Source organism: Hakea prostrata, chromosome 2 (genome assembly GCF_041222555.1).
Source record: "Hakea prostrata isolate BN-2017 chromosome 2, UWA_Hpros_2, whole genome shotgun sequence".
Taxonomy (NCBI): domain Eukaryota; kingdom Viridiplantae; phylum Streptophyta; class Magnoliopsida; order Proteales; family Proteaceae; genus Hakea; species Hakea prostrata.
The window spans coordinates 45,020,924-45,040,354 of record NC_142601.1 but is presented as its reverse complement, the minus strand read 5'-3'; positions in this window follow the sequence as shown (position 1 = coordinate 45,040,354).

The window sequence follows — 19,431 nt, the reverse complement described above, 5'->3', positions numbered from 1 at the left end:
TACTTATACTATGATGGTTATGAATGTGATATACTATGATGGTTATGAATGTGATATACTGATGATGGTTAGTATGTGGTTTTGATGGATGAGGTATTCCATTGGGATATCTTAGCTTGGGATATCAAAAGGCTGTGGTATGGGACACATGCCTGCTGATGTCTCTAGCACTATCATAACTATTGGATGACATACTTAGGTAAAGTCTAGAGTTGCATGGCTAGGTACCCCACATGCTACTACCCTTTCGGTAGGGGAATTGAAACCGGATAATCCATGATGACAGTGATGTGACGTTGGTCAACTGTTAGTCATATAAATGGTAGGGTTGCATATGTTAGAGTTGGGCTCATGGACGTCCAAGGAATGGACCGGGTGTCGTGAGGAGTCATGAGAGCATTCTGCCCCCAACAATATGTGGATGACCATAAGGTTATGGAATGAAGTCCAATAATGGTAGCCAGTCCGTGAGGATTCTCATACCTAGGTTGCGAATGATACTGAACCGAGTTGGTTGGTGCCATAGGGGATGTATCTGGACTTCATGTAGTATGTTACCTGTATGACCTTGCATTGGATTAGAAACCCCAACATGCGCCAGTACTCATTGCCAATGGTCGTGGTGAGAGAGTGTTGACTTAACCCCAGCCATGGTTTGAGAGCCAGGTATGGACCTTCCATTTTACCCAGGATCCCTACAGAGCTAACCAGTCCTTGCCGGATCAAAGTGACTAGACTTACCCAGAGGAGGGCTGGTGTATATCTTAAAGCATGTCAACTATTAGAGACTTGTATAGTTAGATCAAGTAGCATTCATACTTTGCACTTATACTTGTCTTATATGCATTTCTGATCTGGTTTGATATATGGATGGGAATTGTTATTGTTCTTACTGAGTTCTCCAGAACTCACTCCTTTATTTGTATATGTTTTATTAGTCTGCGCAGATGGAGGAAATGTGTCGGAAGATGGATTGGTTTCCTATGAAGGAACCTTCCCGTATGAAGAAGATGTGGCACTGACAATGGGAAATGGAGATAGCCTGTGCGGGAGCTCCTGCGAGTACATGGAATGCACTTATCGCACCCATTGATGGGCAGAGAAGACAAGTTGCTAGGCAGTTCGCTCAACGAATAGAGAAGAATTGGAGGACCCCTCATCTTGATAAACTTGAGTCTAAGTTTATAGCTTTAGAAAAAGAAACTGGAAAGAAAATAATTTAACTCTTTTTAATTGCTTCCGCTGAACTCGTATTTATTATTCTTTCATTGATTATTTTATTGGAGTAGTTGGACTCCTGTAATCCTTTAATTCATTAATTGAACTATTATTGCTCCTGATTCTTTATTTGTATTTATTATTGTTGATAGACTAAAATCGTGGATCTTGTGACGGATCACTTCCACGGGTTGTCGAACGGGTAACCGAGACCGGCGGGTGGGGTGTGACAACCTTCATCGGAGTGGATGAAGCAAAACACATCCTTTATCTTTAGCTGTATTTTCTTGATAGGCATTGTCTCTATTCAAAATATAAGTAGTTAAATTTGTTGGGTATTCTATCTAGTTCCAAAAGATAAGTGGGGCAGGTTGTTTTACTTTAGAACTATACTTGATAAGTCACATTTATATCTCAAGATGAATTTCAAATCCAATAGTAGTGAAACATAAATTCACAACAATTCCAAGAATATCTCATAAAAAAATAATAATAATAAAATAAAAAAAAACAAATAAAAAAAGAAAAAAAAAAAGAAAAGAAGAAGAAGAAGAAGAAAAAAAAGAAAGAAGAAGTCTTCTCTTGTTGGTATATCATTATATTCTTGTAAAAAAGAAAATTCATGATTTACTATAAAATAAATTTTAAATGTTTTAGATTACTAGTTTCACCGAATTGGTCTCATCCAACCATGTGAGCCACTCCAACAATCGTCCCTCTACAATTGGGATTAATTGGGTGGTTACAACTTCCCAAAGAATTGCTACAATTTTGATGGGGAATGAATTGGAAGCTGTTACTCTGTGTGATCTTCCCTTGGATCTTTGTGTTTAATTTTAATCATATACCAAGGGTGTCCAACTACATAATAGACTCCTTAACTAGGAAGGCTCGACTTATTTCATGTATGATTTTGTCCCCCCCCCCTCCTCGCCAAAAAAAGTGTTTCGGGCCTAGCCATTAATAAAGAAGCTATTGATCTCAAAATAATCTTTCAAATCCTCAAAGTTGTGATATTGTTATTTTGCTATCTTAGGGGAGTCACGTCATTACTATATATATGAAGAATCAAATCCAAGAACTGTTGTTGGAAGGTGATTAATAAGATATACTAGCTAGGCTGCTATTGAAAAAGCCTCAGACCAAAAGTTCAAAGACAAACCAGAGTGTGCAAGCAAGGAGAGCCCAACCTCAACAATCTACCGATGCTTCCTCCTCTGAAGACATTGCCCAATACCACACTCCCTCAAAAATTTGGTAAGAGACCTGAAGTGCCTAAAAAAAGGATAACATTAAAAAATGTTCCTCCTCTAAAAATTGAGCATCAACTAATTCTAGACCAACCTCATTGAGAATTTCCTGTTTTTCTTCCTTGCTTAAACTATTTATATTTGGTGCTTCCTTTGGAAGGCTTAAACTCCATGAGTAGAGATACCTGTGCATGACTAGATATGTGTTGAGATTTAAATAGAGGTGCCAACGGATCAGATTGAGTCGAGCTAGCATTAAATCCTAACCCCACCCTGAAGACCAAAGTTAAAGCCCAAGCCCAACCCTAACTCTACCTTGTTAGACCATTCCTCCATCTTGATAGGGTAGGGTAGGGTAGGGTAGTGTCGAGTTGGCCCTATTTGACCTTGACTCTAACTAGAATTTTTATTTGTAAATATCTCATGCATTGGGAAATTTTATATTGATAAACTAACTCGACACAATACTTGTATTCTTCAGCTGGATAAACAATATTGCCAAACACGTGATCAACTACTTTGACACCTTCTTCAAGTTTTAGTTTGCTTGACCCACCAATTTGGAGCTTTTTTAGATGGTGAAGGTAATGCTTGAGGACAGGAGAAAATATAATCTCGAGTTCAAAAAGAAGATTATTTTTCATTTTCTATTGTAATTTTTCCGTAGAAATTCCAATGAACTAAATCTGTATGTATCTAGGGGAAGTGTTTATTTGTTTGAAAATCCAATAAATCTCAACATTTCCATTTCATTTTTTCGTGGATTCCATGAATGAGAGAGGGGAATCTAGTTTTATTAAAAACTACAGGTGATTAGAAGTGGTTAAACTAACTTCCAAGTTCCTAGGAGTTAATATCCTTACGCTTAAAGCTAATCAGATGCTTTTTGCGGATGATATTGTGTTGATTGATGAGACCCAAGTGGGGATTAATACCAAATTAGAATCATGGAGAGTAGATTTGGAATCAAAAGGCTTTAAACTTAGTAGATCGAAGACAGAATATCTAGGTTGTAACATTAGTCATGATCGGGCAGATGATGAGGTGGTGATACTTGACGATAAAGAGATTCCCCAGAGTGATTGTTTTAGGTACCTAGGTTCAATCATAAGTAAAAGAGGTGATTTAGAGGATGAGGTTTCCCAAAGAATTAAAATAGGGTGGATGAAGTGGAGAGGTGGTCCGGGGTCTTATGTGATCGGCGTATTCCATTAAAGCTTAAAGGAAAATTTTATAGGACCGTTGTTCGACCAGCTATGATGTACGGTGCAGAGTGTTTGGCTATTAAAAAGAATCATATAGATAAACTCAGTGTAGCAGAAATGAGGATGCTAAGATGGATGAGTGGCAAAACTAGGATGGATAAGATAAGAAACGATCATATTAGAGTTGGTCCTGGAGTTGCTCCCATAAGTGATAAGCTTCGAGAAAATCGTTTGAGGTGGCACGGCCACGTTCAACGGAGACCTATAAATGCTCTTGTACGGAGAAGTGATATAATCCATATTGAAGGAACTAGAAAAGCTAGGGGTAGACCTAAGATAACCTTAGGAGAAGTGGTGAGAAAGGATATGTATAGCTTAGGCCTTGTATCTAGCATGGCCTCGAACAGAACTGAGTGGAGGGCAAGAATCCATGTAGCTGACCCCATTTAGTTGGGACAAGGCTTATTGTTGTTGTTGTTGTTAAAGCTAATCAGAAAAAAACAACTATTTAACAATAAATCAATTTCAATCCTCAATCGAATACCAAAACCGTGGAAAGTTGTTTGAGTTTGACAAATCGATTACATTGTTGCAAGCCCAATATCCCAAACCATATGTGACCTAACCACTGCAACGTAGTTTCTTCCACAGGACCACAAAAATGAGATAACCAACATGGAGTTTACTCTTGAGCTTTAGTGATGGATGGAGGAATGGTCTGATGGAGTCAAAAAGATTGGGGGGGGGGGGAGAGAGAGAGAGAGAGAGAGAGAGAGAGAGAGAGAGAGAGAGAGAGAGAGAGAGAGAGAGAGAGAGAGAGAGAGAGAGAGAGAGAGAGAGAGAGAGAGAGAGAGAATGTCTAGTCTTTAGCTTGAAAATGGATGCTGGGAGGGATGTCTGATGGAGTCGCAAAAATGAAAAGACAAGAATAGCAACACGATTAGGGATTGTGAGATATGTGAGACATTTATGATAGAAGGATTCTCTAAATTGTTATTGCCAAAAACCAATGGATATTCAAACGCATATTAAATATTACTTAAATTTATAAAGATTGTCACTTGTCCAAGACTCAAATGTTCAAAATTTCAAAGTTATTCTAAAAATTTTAAATTAAATGAACTCACACAGGGTTGGATTGGACTAGGGTAGGGTTGACCCGAGGGCTGAACTCAAGCCCGACCCCACCTTGGCAAGGTTATTGTAACCCTAGCCCCCTGGACTAAATCAAGCCGGGCTTGAGCCGAGCCGAGTCAACAGGGTTTCATTCACACCCGTAGATTTAAAGCCTACTCTGAAGCAACTCCTTCGATTTTGATGGTTTGGATGGGTCAGACAATGGTGTAGGAACATGGTGAATGGAGGAATCCATTAGATCATTCTGGTTTGGATGGGAAGATATGGTGGGTTGGATAGAAATGTTGCTTGGTTATGGCTAGTAGTGTTTGGGAGTTATTAATAGAGGGATGGGCCTATGAATAACTAGGTTGACTAGTGGATAAATATGAGCATCCATGGGATGCTTTTGTGTGCTGCAACCTCTTCACATCTCACTAAACGCCTCCGGTCATCATGCCTAATTATGCCACAATATTGGAACCTTTTCATATTCAAGTGGTATGACTACCTGTTGGGGTAATCTGGGTATTTCATGTATTTACCTGGTTTGTTATTGAACCGTCCGGTTCATGTGTTTGTATAAGGCATAGTTGGGCTGGTTTATTTCATTCATGTATGCAAAGAGTGTCGAGGGTTTCGTGTTGTGATTTGGGGTTTGAGCTCTGGCGATTCTGGAGATTCGGAGATGCTTCTTCCTACTCTTCATCTTCTACCTTCGTTTGATGGTTGATTCTTGTGGTACTTTGAGGTAAAGTGCTTGGCAAGGAAGGAATCACTGGTGGTGTTCTTGAGTGATTCGGTGATGGCTTGGGTTGTTCTTGATGTTATCTCCTGTGTTTGGTTCTTTGAGGCAATACCGGAGGGTTTTTTCCTCATATGAGAGGAGACTCGATGTTGATTTGAGATCAACTCGCATATCGGTCATCTCTGTCCCTTATTTTCCTGTTTATTTGTAATCTCTCAGCTATAGTAGATTGGACTCTATCCGAGTCCCGAGCGTGGCTCAGAGCGAACTCCGTCATCAAACACCCGTGTCTCTTCTTCTTCTTGCTTCCAATTTTCTTGTTAAATCACACGATCGATGGCTTGACTAGGTTAGGGTTTATAGGTTGCGTATTTCTTTTGATTCAATTGATAATTAATATGAGTTAATCACCTAATGCTAATGTGAATTGAGACCTGGGAACATCAAATTGGCATCGGTGAGGTTACCTGCTGCGAGCGGTGTTTCGGTTAGGTGATTCGGTGGAGTCCTATTTAGAATTTCTCTATGAGTATTATGTTAATTGTTTTATGATCTCATAGATAATTTAGGTTAAATTATTGAATAATTTTTTCGATTATATAATCTGTGTATGCTTCTCGTTCTGATTATATTCGGATGATTCTACTGTGGTTATATATCTGTTTTTATATAATTTCAGAAGTGTTAACTGTTAGATTGATAGCCTATGTTTTTGGTTAATATAGATTGATTTATTGCTTCTGCTTGTTACCATTCTGGTCTCCTGATAATTTTTTGGTTCATTTCCAATGTTAATCTATATGAGGATTGGTGATTCTGATTAGATTAATCTGCTGAATTAATCTCATATGAATATAGGTTGATTATCTTGTTATATGTTGGTCATATATACTCTGTGCTCTGTATGTTACCGTAGGTATTCGGTTCTAATTTTTATGACCTGTTTTGACTTTGTAATTGTGATAATCTATGTATGAGATTTATTTGTTTTTATTATTGTTAATTGATCACTTGGTTATATAATTTCTGCTATAATTTTATACAAGACTGCGTGTGATCTCAATTGATAACTTAGGCACTTTATTTGGTTTATATTGGCCTATTGAGTTAATAAATGTTTGATTAAATACTGTTGACACATGTGTATGAGTAGATAATAAAATTGTGATTGATTAATTCTTTTATTATATATATATTTTTTTCAAAATTGTTTATATCAGGATTGTGATTTAATTCCAATATATCTTGATTGTGTGTGATTTATCTGCTTCAAGTGGAGTTAAGTAAGGGTTTGTCTACCGGGGAGGGCACTCCTCCCGTGTGGTTAGTGTAGTTACCACGGGCTCTAGTAGGCGTAGGTCTGGGTTGAGTCCTAGTTACCTAGTTTGGATACTCCTTGGGGGGTTCCAGGGGTGACATAGAGAGTTTGATGGGACAAGGGACTTTGGGATTTGGAAAAGGAAGTCGGGGCTTTAATGGCACAACAAAAACTCCTAAGATCTATAGATGACCCGGATGCTTTCTTTGAAAGTATTGATCCATCTTAGGTGGTGATGGAGTGCAATTGGTTGCATGCTCGGAACATCCGGATGGGGTTATCAGGTGTCTTGATGAGGATGACAACACTCTTATTAAAGTTTGGAATAAGCTTGAGCAGATCTATCGGAAGAATCTGGGTAACAAATTTATTTGAAGGAGATGTTGTATGGGTTTAGATGGACCCTACAATCAGCCTTGACAAGAACCTAGATATATTTAAGAGCGATTCAGACTTAGCTAATACGGGGGAGGACTAAATTGGAAAATCGGACTTGTCTATTATCCTATTGAATTCACTTCATAATGATTATCTTGTTGTTTAGAACTCAATCAAGTATGCTTGTCAAAACATTTCCCTAGAACAACTGATTGATGCCTTAAAGAATAGGAGTCGAACTATTGGCTTGGTATGACTAAGGGCGGTGGGGAGAATCTGTTTGTTGGGGTGGCTCTTACAAACAAAGGAGACCCAAAGGGAAGGGAAGTATTTGAAAGTCATGAGAATAACAATAAGAATAATAATGGACAACAAGTCCGTGCAAACCTCAAGAGATGCTTCTTTTGCAAGAGTAGGACACTTTAAGAAAATTGTTTTGCATATAAGAAAAGCTGCAAGAGAAGAGACTTCTAATAATAATGTGCCTAATTCTGGTGAAATAAACATGTTTGAGGTCCTTTGATGACCTAGGTGCTTTCTGTGTTAGCATAAACCTTGTTTTAAGACCTGGTTGTTTGGTTTTCCATTGGGTGACACTTTGATTTATCCTATTTTGTTCCTTTGTTAAAGGAGGTGGTCTATTTATTTTTTAAGGTGATATGCTTGTGTAAGGAAGTTGTTTATTTTTCATAAATCCGAGACAACATGTTTTATGCCTGTTTTTCTATTGGTTAAGATATACCTTGTTGTGTGAGATTCTTGACCAATTATGATAGTGATGGCATGTTATGTATTTGTTGTTGTTGTTGTTTTGTACTTCATGGATGCTTTTATTGGCATTGGTATACTTGTCTGATTGTTTTTTGTAATGCTTGGTGGTAATAGGTGGTGTTGAGGCTGTTTAGTACGGTTGGTTACACATGATGATTCCTATTTCACTTGTTATAGCATTAGGTATATCCTGGTTTTTGGAGAGGTATAGTCTCCATATGTAGCATGAGTGCTAGTTTTTGACCGGTGTTGTCAAGTGTTTGGAGAGGTTGGTCTCCGGGGGGAGAGGTTTGTTCTCCGGTTCGCATTGGTGTTGTTCTTGACATAGGTGTTGTCAGAGGGTGTGTCCTCCGGGTTGGGGTTCACATGATATTCAAGGGATATGGTTGTCGGCTTGTATGTTTTTGATTTGGGAGTAGTTATTGTCGATTTATTGAGTTGTCCGTAAGATGACTTGTACCGTTTTATTGGTTAGGTTATGTCTTGTTTGCGGTTATATTTTTATGTGGTCATTGAGTCTGGTCTTGTTGGTCGAGTTGTCAAGTCTTATTGAGTTTACTTTTTTATCTCTGGTTTGGTTTCTACTCTAGTGACCTGGATGTGTCTAGTTGTGACTTGTGCCCGTCATGTGTGGTGAGTGGGTGAAGAGGTCTTGGTCCGAGTAGTGGTAGTGCCGTGTGGTTGAGGTGTTTTGCCTATTGGGTTTGTTTAGAATATTTTCATCTTGTTGGTTAAATGTGGCTATTAGAATGTTTGCTATCTCGAGTTACTCTCTTCATTATTTTAATGGGTAATTGGATACTTGTTGTCTTTCTTTACTTTAGTGTGGAGAAAGAAGATTTGCAACTTCTTTAGGCATTTTAACAACTAAGTTTGGAAATATGACTTGTTAATAATTCTGTTGTGATTTCATTTGAATACCCTTGGCATTGATATATAAGACTTGATGGTTGAGTTTTTGCATTGTATTTGCATTTTAGGTTGTGGGTTGCCTCTAGTTTCTCATTTCATTTTCTATGTCTTATATCTGCATCTATGTGGTTTAACATATTGATTGCATGTTTGTATTCCTTTGGGAAGGTTTTAAATCAGAATTTGAAATGAAATACATGGATTTGTTAGGAATTTCCTAAGTTTTGGGATCTCTTGGTTAAGGGGGAGAGATTTATGCTTACTTGTTATGTTTTATATATTTGAATTGTTTAAATCTCTTTTCTCTAGTTGGTTAAGTTCTCTTATGTATCATGTGATATGTTTTAGACTTGACTTGGCTTATATTGTAAGCATTTGTAGATTCATGGGCTGTATTGATATTGTCAATTATGTCAGGATCCATGTTGTTCATCTGTTGATGTTGTGAGGTTCTGTTAATCTAAGTTGGTTTTGGATATCACCATGGATTTCTTGAAGTTTATACAAGTCTCTTGTTTAAAGTCTTACTTGTTTTAATTCATATATTTATTATGCTTGTGTTGGCATGAGTAAGTCTATGTGGTGGGTTATTATCTTTTGTGGAGATTGTATACTTGTTTTCATTTATCTATGGTGTGGTGATGTCCAGGTATGTTTGTGTTTGTTTATTAGGTTTGCATATGTTGCAGTTTTAAGGGAGATGCTGCCCAAATTTTTATAACTCTTTCTCTGTTTGTCTCAGTTATGAGATATTTGCCTGGTGTGTGCATGTGTGCTCTTCATAGTTATATGAGTGAGTTATGAGTTATGAGTTATGATTAGGGTTTCTCTACCTGTTGCATTTGTTGCATGGTGTGCCTGTTGTGAGTCCTTTAGTGTTGCATGGTTAGTGCATGTCTAGGTACTTTGCATATTTTTTGTTTGCTTTGTCTTGTGGTCTTTTTCTTTTGTTTGTGCGGGTACACTTGGACGATGACGGTTGGCCCGGCTACTATGGTTGTTGTGTGGAGTTCTGATTAAGGGGAGATTGTTGGGGTGATCGGGTATTTCATGTATTTACCTGGTTTGTTAGTGAACCGTCCGGTTCATGTGTTTGTATAGGCATAGTTGGGCTGGTTTATTTCATTCATGTATGCAAACAGTGTCGAGGGTTTCGTGTTGTGATTTGGGGTTTGAGCTCTGGCGATTCTGGAGATTCGGAGATGGCTATTCTTCTTCCTGCTCTTCATCTTCTACCTTCGTTTGATGGTTGATTCTTGTGGTACTTTGAGGCAAAGTGCTTGGAAAGGAAGGGAATCACTTGGTGGTGTTCTTGAGTGATTCGGTGATGGCTTGGGTTGTTCTTGATGTTCTGATCTCACTCTGTGTTTGGTTCTTTGAGGCAATACCAGAGGGCTTTTATTCCTCATATGAAGAGGAAGACTCGGTGTTGATTTGAGCATCAACTACTGCCATATATGGTCATCTCTGTACCCTTATTTTCCCTGTTTATCTGTAATCTCTCAAGCTATAGTAGATTGGACTCTATCCCGAGTCCCGGAGACGTAGGCTCAAGAGCCGAACTCCGTCATCAAACACCTGTGTCTCTTCTTCTTCTTGCTTCCAATTTTCTTGTTAAATCACACGATCGATTGGCTTGACTAGGTTAGGGTTTATAGGTTGCGTATTTCTTTTGATTCAATTGATAATTAATATGAGTTAATCACCTAATGCTAATGTGAATTGAGACCTGGGAACATCAAATTGGCATCAGAGCTGAGGTTACCCTGCTAGCCTGAGATAGCCGGTGTTTCGGTTAGGTGATTCGGTGGAGACCTAATTTAGAATTTCTCTATGAGTATTATGTTAATTGTTTTATGATCTCATAGATAATTTAGGTTAAATTATTGAATAATTTTTTCTGATTGTATAATCTGTGTATGCTTCTGCTTCTGCTGATTATAATTCGGATGATTCTACCTCTTGGTGCCTTTTATCACCGACTACTATTAGAATATTAATAAAATATTTTACATAAGATGGGCTTCATTAATTGTATTATACTCTGATTTGGTTTCTTTATTGGTCTGATATGGGTAATATATTGTTAGTAAAACTCTTTTATGGATTGGCTAGTGTAGGCTAATAGGGACCGTTAGATATTGATAAGCGATCTAATGAGTTTGTTTATATAAAGGATGCTAAGTCACTCCTCTAAATCCTAATTGTTCATGTTATTTTCTGCACATAAAGTGTTAATTCAAAGAGGTTATTCCATCAAGTCAGTGAATATGGAGGAATCTAGAGGAGAAGATCTAGCATAGTTTATCATAGAATCAACTTCAAGTTCGTTCTTAGCGGGAAACTAAAGAAGAGATTCTGCCACGCTTCGTCTCCAATGGATCCTAAAGAATGTATGTCTATTATCATCTTATATTGCTATTATACTAAAGTGTTTTTAATCAATCTATGTGATCTTGGATATATTTATTCTTTCATGTGTCATCAGAGCCTACATAGAATTGATTAAAGACTCATATGACTGTTGAATGATGAATTTAGGGCTCTAGAATCGACCTATGCAATTTGTGAATTTTCTCTCTTGAGTTTTCATCGAACCTGTACGATTTTTGGCAAAGAATATTTTTCTAGAAAAGATCTTGAAAATCCGAAAGCACCACTACGTAGATCTCGAAAAAACAAAGAGATCGATGGTGACGTGATAGTTTGACTGGTCAACAGGTCGGGCCAACCAGACCCATAACCAATCAAGATGATGGGTCATTTGGGTCGACCCGGTTGACCCATCGGGTCATTCAAGTCAACCTAGTTGACCGTCGACGGTCTGACCAAATGGTTTGCTTCAAGTGAACCGTTTTGATACTTGAACCGTTTGATGACCCAACTCGGTTGTAACCCAGTGAGTCAACTCGCTTTGACCAATTAACGGTTCGGTTCTGGTTCAATTCAGTTCGACTGAATATAGTTTCTTATTTGCTTTTGGATCATTAATATTGCTGGTTAAACCGATTTGGATTTAATTGATGTAAAAAAAAAAAAATCCATAATACTATATATTTAGTATTTTTTTAATTTCTGGCCAAAACCATATAGAATTTTGAAGCATTCTCTTGGAATTATATGTGTTAAACCCTTATGAATGCAATGGAACCATTTTCAAGACCCAATTCCACCCATATGTATGTGAAATATGATATATCATGTTTTAGTTATGTCGATAATAAAAAAAAAATAAAAAATAAAAAAAATTGGAATGCTATATATTTAATATTTCTTAATTTATGGCTAAATCGTAAGGAATTTTGAAGCATTCTCCTAGGGTCATATGATTTGGACCCTTTTGAATGCAATGAAACCATTTTCATGATCGAATTTCACCTCTATATATATGAAACATGATATGACAATGCTTATGTTGTTTTTTTGTAACTTCACCGTTGGACAAATTTTTTAACATGGTTATTTTATTTTGTCATATGGTTTTATATTGTGAGCATGTTTTATAAGGTCATTATGCAATTGTAAGATGCACTTCATTCATGCTTAATAAAGTTATGATTGCCGTTTGATAATCTTGAAGTTTTTCTTCAAACAATGTATTAGCATATGTTGTAATTATATTGGCAATCCATCTCCTTGCCATTCGGTTTAAAATTGCAACTAATATCATATTGTGGGTGTAAAATCCCCAAATTTCTAACCTTAAACTTATGATTTCAGGACTGCGAACCCGAGCCTCGAGTAGGCGACAACTGTGGGACATTCGAGTTGAGCCCAAAAGTTTGGAAGTTGACCCAATGATTGTGGATGACCCTTGTGATGGCTAGACATCTCTCCTACAATTTAAGAGGAGAGAGAAGGTGAATCACAACGGTATTAAAAGATGATTTTGGCACGTCCATAGATCAGCAATGGAGAGTCCAATTGACGAAGTAAATATATTTAAACGTAGATAATTGGAAGACCTTTCATTCAAGTCGAAAATCACCGAAGTCGAACCTCGGATGGGGGTCCAAACGGACCGGTTGAGTGGGTGATTGGGTGACCCAATCCCCCACCCCTTCCCAATGACGGGACAGAATCAGGAATTGAATTTTAAAACTTTATTTTCTGTTTTTAACTCACCTCTAAATGCATTTTCTAATGCTAGAGTGGGGCTGAGGCTTTGGAAAGAGGAGAAACTAAGGAGAAGAGTAGATTCCATCCAACCAAAGGTGTTTTGTGACCCATATTGTTGTGAGAACATTGAAATATGTGAGAATCCTTAAACCCTCTTCTTTAAACATAGTTTTGTAGGGTTTTCTTCACTTTGATTGTGGGATTTCGGTAGTTGAAGCATGTTAGGTTTATTGAATGCTCTTAAATAGTTGTATAATGCTTCCCTCTAGTATGTGAGTTGTTTGTGCGAATCGTTGCAGAAGATTTCACGTTTTGACTCTCTAAGATGCCCGCAGGCGATTTAGAGAGCAAAATTTGGGGCTTTTTGATTTTGAACGAAATTGGTCAAATTGAAGGTACCCTTAGGACCCTATTTCTCCCAATTAGATTTTCCCAAAGTTTCATTTCGATTTGACTTCGAATCGGTGGCGAAATAATGACTTTTCGCCAAATTAGGTTGAGAACAGAGGGTTTAAACCTAGTTGTCGGATTAGATTTTTGTGGGATGATTTTGGGAGACCTTTTGAAACTCAATTGACTACATGATTAGGTTTATTTTGAATATAATCACCGACTTTTGAAAGTGTAATTTGGGACTTTGGAGAACGGAATCAAATTGAAAGGTGAGGAATGACTAATCCTATTTTGTATTATTGAGTGTCGCTATTTTAAATTCTATTGGTGATATAAATTGCTTTAAATTGATAGCTATCATGATATGCTTGTGTGTGATTTTGCGCAAACGGAAGGTAAGGTTGGAATGGTTGAGTTTTACTCTTTATATTTGAATCTTATATTATTGATATGAAAATGATATGAGAATGTATGGGATGAATGATGTTGAATGAGATTATTTTTCTTATCCTTTGCTAACTAGGGTTGTGGGCTCGCCCATTACCTTAGTGACTTTATGTGAATGCATCTAGACCAAACTACATGAATGATAGGTGTCTAGAAGTATTGGGCTAGGAATCCCTATGAGTACTATTACCCTTCTAGTAGGGGTATTGAAGACGGTTAACCCATGATGTTAGTGGCTGGGTCTTGAGTGTCAAGCAGAACCACTATCATCATAAAGCGGTAGGGTTGCATATAATAGGTAAGGGCTCCTGGGCACTCAAGACAGGTAACCAACTCGTGAGAGGACATAGAGAGCATCATGTCTATTATATGTGGATGGACCACTAGGTTAAGGAATGGAATCCAACAGATGCCTCAAGTTGAGGATTTCATTCATAGGTGGGAAGGTATTAAACCAAAAGGGCACTAAGCATGAGGGGAGATATCTGGACCATATATAGTACGAGACCATATGACTTTGCACTAGGCCTAGGATTATCCTTGATACACGTTAAATCTCATACTAAACGGTGATGTGAGAGAGTGGTGACGTATACCCCAACCATAGCTTGACAAAACTTTACCCACCAACCGTAGAGAACCCAATAGACGTCTTTTGTTGAGGGAGAATGACTGAAACCGCCAAAGAAGATTGGTGTTTAAACTTAATGTGTGTCTACTTTAGAGACTATATGATAGAGTTAAGAACATTATAACATAATCATACATGTTTATTTTTTTTTTTAATTACTTTTTTTTTTTTTTAATTATATTTTGAAAATTTGGAGAATGCCAGACATGGGTGTTTGTTAACCCCCATTGAATTATGTGGACTCATTCCTTTATTTGTGTATGTTTATTTAGTTTTTTCTATAGATTATGAGGCCCCCTTTCAAGTGGAGGATTTGTCGCAAGGAAGCTTTTTGGAATGTACAATTAAGGAAGAAGTGGAAGTGCACGAAGTTTTGTGCTCGTGTCTCGAATGCTCCTACGGAGCTGGTTTTTAGTGATAGAGACCTTGCCATCCTTAGGAAATCTCTAGTATCTTTCATGTCACTTTTCTATATTTATATGTTGGTTTCTTTTAGGAGGGGCAAGGGTATATTTTACAAAGACTCTTGAATATTTCCGTTGCAGACACTCTTTCTTTCATGGAACTTTGATGTTATACCTTTTGATGGGAAGTTTTGGATGATTGTAATCATTATTTCAGATTTGATAACTTTATACTTGAACTTGATTTATTCTTGTTTTTTTAATTATCCTATGTTGTATGATATATCATATGTTGTATGGAATTTTCACTGAACCTAGGTCTTGCGGTGTATCACCCCAATGGGTATTTGGGTATAGCTGGATCCGGCTGGGTGGGGTGGGGTGTGACAGTGGATAATATAAACTATATTCCAACATGAGAGAGTTTCATGAGCTTAATTGTGGGTAATTGCCGAAGTGGCACTCATGGTTAGGTTTGTAGAATATCAATCTTATAAGTTAATGGGATGTCTTTTGATGTTAATGCACCATTATACACCCAAAGGTGGTAATTGCATATTGGCTTTAAGAGGGTGACATATTCAGTATATGGTTGGGAGTTGATTGATTCAAGAAGTTTATAAACCCAAAGGTGGTAGATTTTCGAAGATTGAAACACTCTCATGGCCGCTGATATGTGAGGGAGTCTATGTCATGAATTTTGCCAAAATGTCTTTTTATGATAATATATATGTGCTCTTTTTAGTGATGTAATTCTATATTTATATATTAATGTGCTAACAAAGTGAGGGAGTATCATAATTGTATGTTATGAATTCTACTCGAATGTACTTTCATATGATATATGTGTGTGCTCTTTCTAGTGGTGTACTTATAAGTTACATAATGTGCTAATAAAATATGCATTGTTTGATATCAGTCACATTTTCTGTCAACAACAATATGATTATTATTAAGATTCTTATAAAATCAAACTTTAAGAAATTGTAGTGGATATATTGTTAACTATGAAAATAGTAGATGACCACACATTCTTAGTTACTGAGAAACTGATGGATATGACTCATAAGAATATAGAAGACAAAAGTTGATTTACACTGCAGAAGTGAAAAGTTATTATGTCTGCTTACTACCCATTAAGAGGTCCATCAAGGAATACTTGAAGAGTTGTTTACCCATTGAAAGCACTTCAAGTTGTTTACCCATATTGAAAGCACTCTTTTGAAATTATTGGGTGTAGTAGCACAAAGATACCTAGTCTCATGTAGTGTTGAAATATGTATATTTCTGTAAGAATTCTTTATCATAATGTGTGATGGTTTTGGAAGAGTAAGGGATTATTTCATTAGGATGATTGTTTTCAAGATAAAACTCAAAACTCCTTATGTTTCTCTTCATTACCTTTGCTATTATCCATCAAAGCCCTTAGCATCCTCTACTGAGTTTGGAATTATAATGACCAATTACTTTTTCTAAGAAGAAACTTTGTTATTACGAGCATCAATACTCATAAAAATGCTTAGGAAAAAGATAAAGAGTTTGGTCAGACAAACAATTTTAGACCTATGAAAGCTTTCTTATAAAAGGGAGATGATCGTTGCCTTTCTGTAAGTATAAATTGCATCGAATATAAGGCTTGATTAGCCAAGTGTGACAATAAAAAGTATTGATTATTTGATTTTTGTTTGAGAATTTGATTTTCTCTTGTCCCATATGGTTCTGGTGACTAGATAGTGGTCCTTATTCAGTCACCTTATGTATAAATTATTAAATAGTTAGTTTTATGGAGTTTCATGTGGCCAAGAAAGGTAACTTATTCCAAGACTACTTGATTTAATTTTAGTGAACATAACTATAACATTGACATTATAGTTGATCCAGTTACTAGAAAGTTGTCTTTAATTAGATTTGTGATTGAGTGCGACGAGGGATATGATATAGTTGATGAAACATAATGATGTTTGAGAAGCTTCTTAAATTGCCCAAAGGCTATAAACCCATTAGTTGTAAGTGGGCGTATAAACTGACAATGATTCTTAAGTAAAGATTGAGAGGTTTAAAGCCAAACTTATAGCTAAAGAGTTTACTCAAAAAGAGGAAATTGACTAATGAAATTTTCTCACCTGTCATTTCTAAGTATTCTTTCAAAGTTATACTAGATAGATGTGAAGATTTCCTTTCTGATTCTAGATGGATGTGAAAATTGTCTTTTTGATTGGATACTTTAATAAGGAAGTCTATATCATTCATTTTGAGAGTTTGCGGTTGATAATCTTAATCATCTTGATGTAGACTCAAGAAGTCTGTTTGTGGTTTTAAGTAAGTTTCCAAATAGTAGTACTTAAAGTTTGATAGTGTTGTGACATGATTTGATTTTGTTGAATACCTTATAGATCAATAAATAAATAAATAAATAAATAAATAAATAAATAATATATATATATATATATATATATATATGTATATGGCAATGTAATATTTTGCTCACTAGTAGTGATAGTGACCTACTGCATGACGATCGAACAATTATTATCTGAGAATTATGATATAAAAAAGACCTTGGTAAGACATCTTTGTCCTAGGCATTGAGATTCATAGGAATTGTTCATGTCATTTATTGGATCTTTCTTAGAGGACATATATAGTTTATATTTAAAGAAGTTTAGTATACTGGATTGCAGACTTGAAAATGTTGTGATTCTCAAGGGAGATACATTAAGCTTATATAGTTGCCCTATAAATGATGTTGAGAGAGAACAATTAAAGAAAGTATCTTACTTTGAGGTACTTAAAGAGTACAAATGATTATACGTTAATCTACAAGCATGTTCTAGACTTACAACATTAGGATATATAAATTTTGACCTTGCTAATTGTCAAGATAAAAAAAAGTCTACTTTAGGTTGTTTTCCTTAATAGCATGAGGGACATTATCGTAAAAAGTGTAAAATAAGGTATAATTACTTATTCCATTATGTAAGTAGAGTTTGTAGCATGCTATGAGACAGTTACTCAAATTGTTTGGCTAAAGAATCTCATAGATAATGGACAACTTGATATTTTAACATTGTAGATAGACCCATCCATTTGTATTGTGATAACAATTTTGTTGTATTGTTTATTAACAACAAAAAATGTGTGATCACAGGGTCTAAACACATGATGGTCAAGAACTTTACCACTAAGGGGAAAAAAGAAAAAAAAAAAAATTAAAAAAAAAAAAAAAAAAAGGTGACACCACAGTAGAACATATTTGTACAAATGATATGGTTACAGATCCCCTAACTAAGGGTCTCCGCCTAGATGCCTTTCAAAGACATGCAGTAGCTATGGGCTTAGGAGTATCCTTAGATGTAGTTGCTTTGTAGAAGTTTGTGTATTTTGTTCTATTGTATAATAAGCTCTTCCATCCGAATTTATCTCTTGACATTTTATATGCATTGATAATTTGTTTTTTGTATTCAACAAATTTATTTGGTGACACATGAATGTTCACATTAGGATCATGTTGCATATTATGCAAGTTTTAAGGTATAGGTTAACCTTAAGCAAAGGCTGGGGCATTTATGTATTAGCTTTGAAATATGTCATATAACACATAAAGTTAAACTCGAGTTATAAAGATGATATATAAATTTGTGGGAGCCGTAATTTACATACTTTTGTGGAATTGAGTCACAGGTTTGTAGGAGCCATAATGCACATTATTTCATAGCATTGAATTACAAGTTCATGAGAACTATATTCTCTCGTGGCATTGAGTCACATAAAGTGATAGATTTAGATCAACAATGGAATGATACATAAAGATTTCTATAAAGTGTCATTAGTTGCCATAGTACCATATTGTATCAATTTTCAGTAGAGTTAAAACATTTGTGACCATGGATAGTCTTGTGTCACTTAAAAAATGCAGTTACTGCCATAATTTAATACTTAAGGCTCTATGTGAAGGGATTGAGTTTCAGGATTATCCTTAGATCAATATAAAGTTGTGCACATAAATATCAAAACGTTTTAAACATGTTTTTCAATTGCTTTCTTAAAACCAAAGAAATGTTTTGCTTTTTACTTATTATATCACAATTCAATCAATATAGTCCAAGTGGGAGAATGTTAGAATATTAATAAAATATTTCACATAAGATGGGCTTAATTGATTGTCTTACACTCTGATTTGGTATCCTTATTGGTCTGAATAGTAATATATGGTTTGTAAAACTCTTTTATGGACTGACTAGTATAGGCTAATATAAACCGTTAAATCTTGATAAATGATTTAATAAGTTTGCTTATATAATGGAGGCTAGGTCTCTCTTCTACACTTTTATTCTTTGTACAAACTTCTTCGTCTGAACATCATCTTATGTTGTTATTATACTAAAGTGTTTTAATCAATCTTTGGATAGATTTATTCTTACAACTAGCCCTTACCTTCTTTACCTTCTTCCTTATGTCGAGGTTAATAGGGGTTCTTATATAATGAACAAAACGGATCAGAATGGCCTAAACGGCATACAT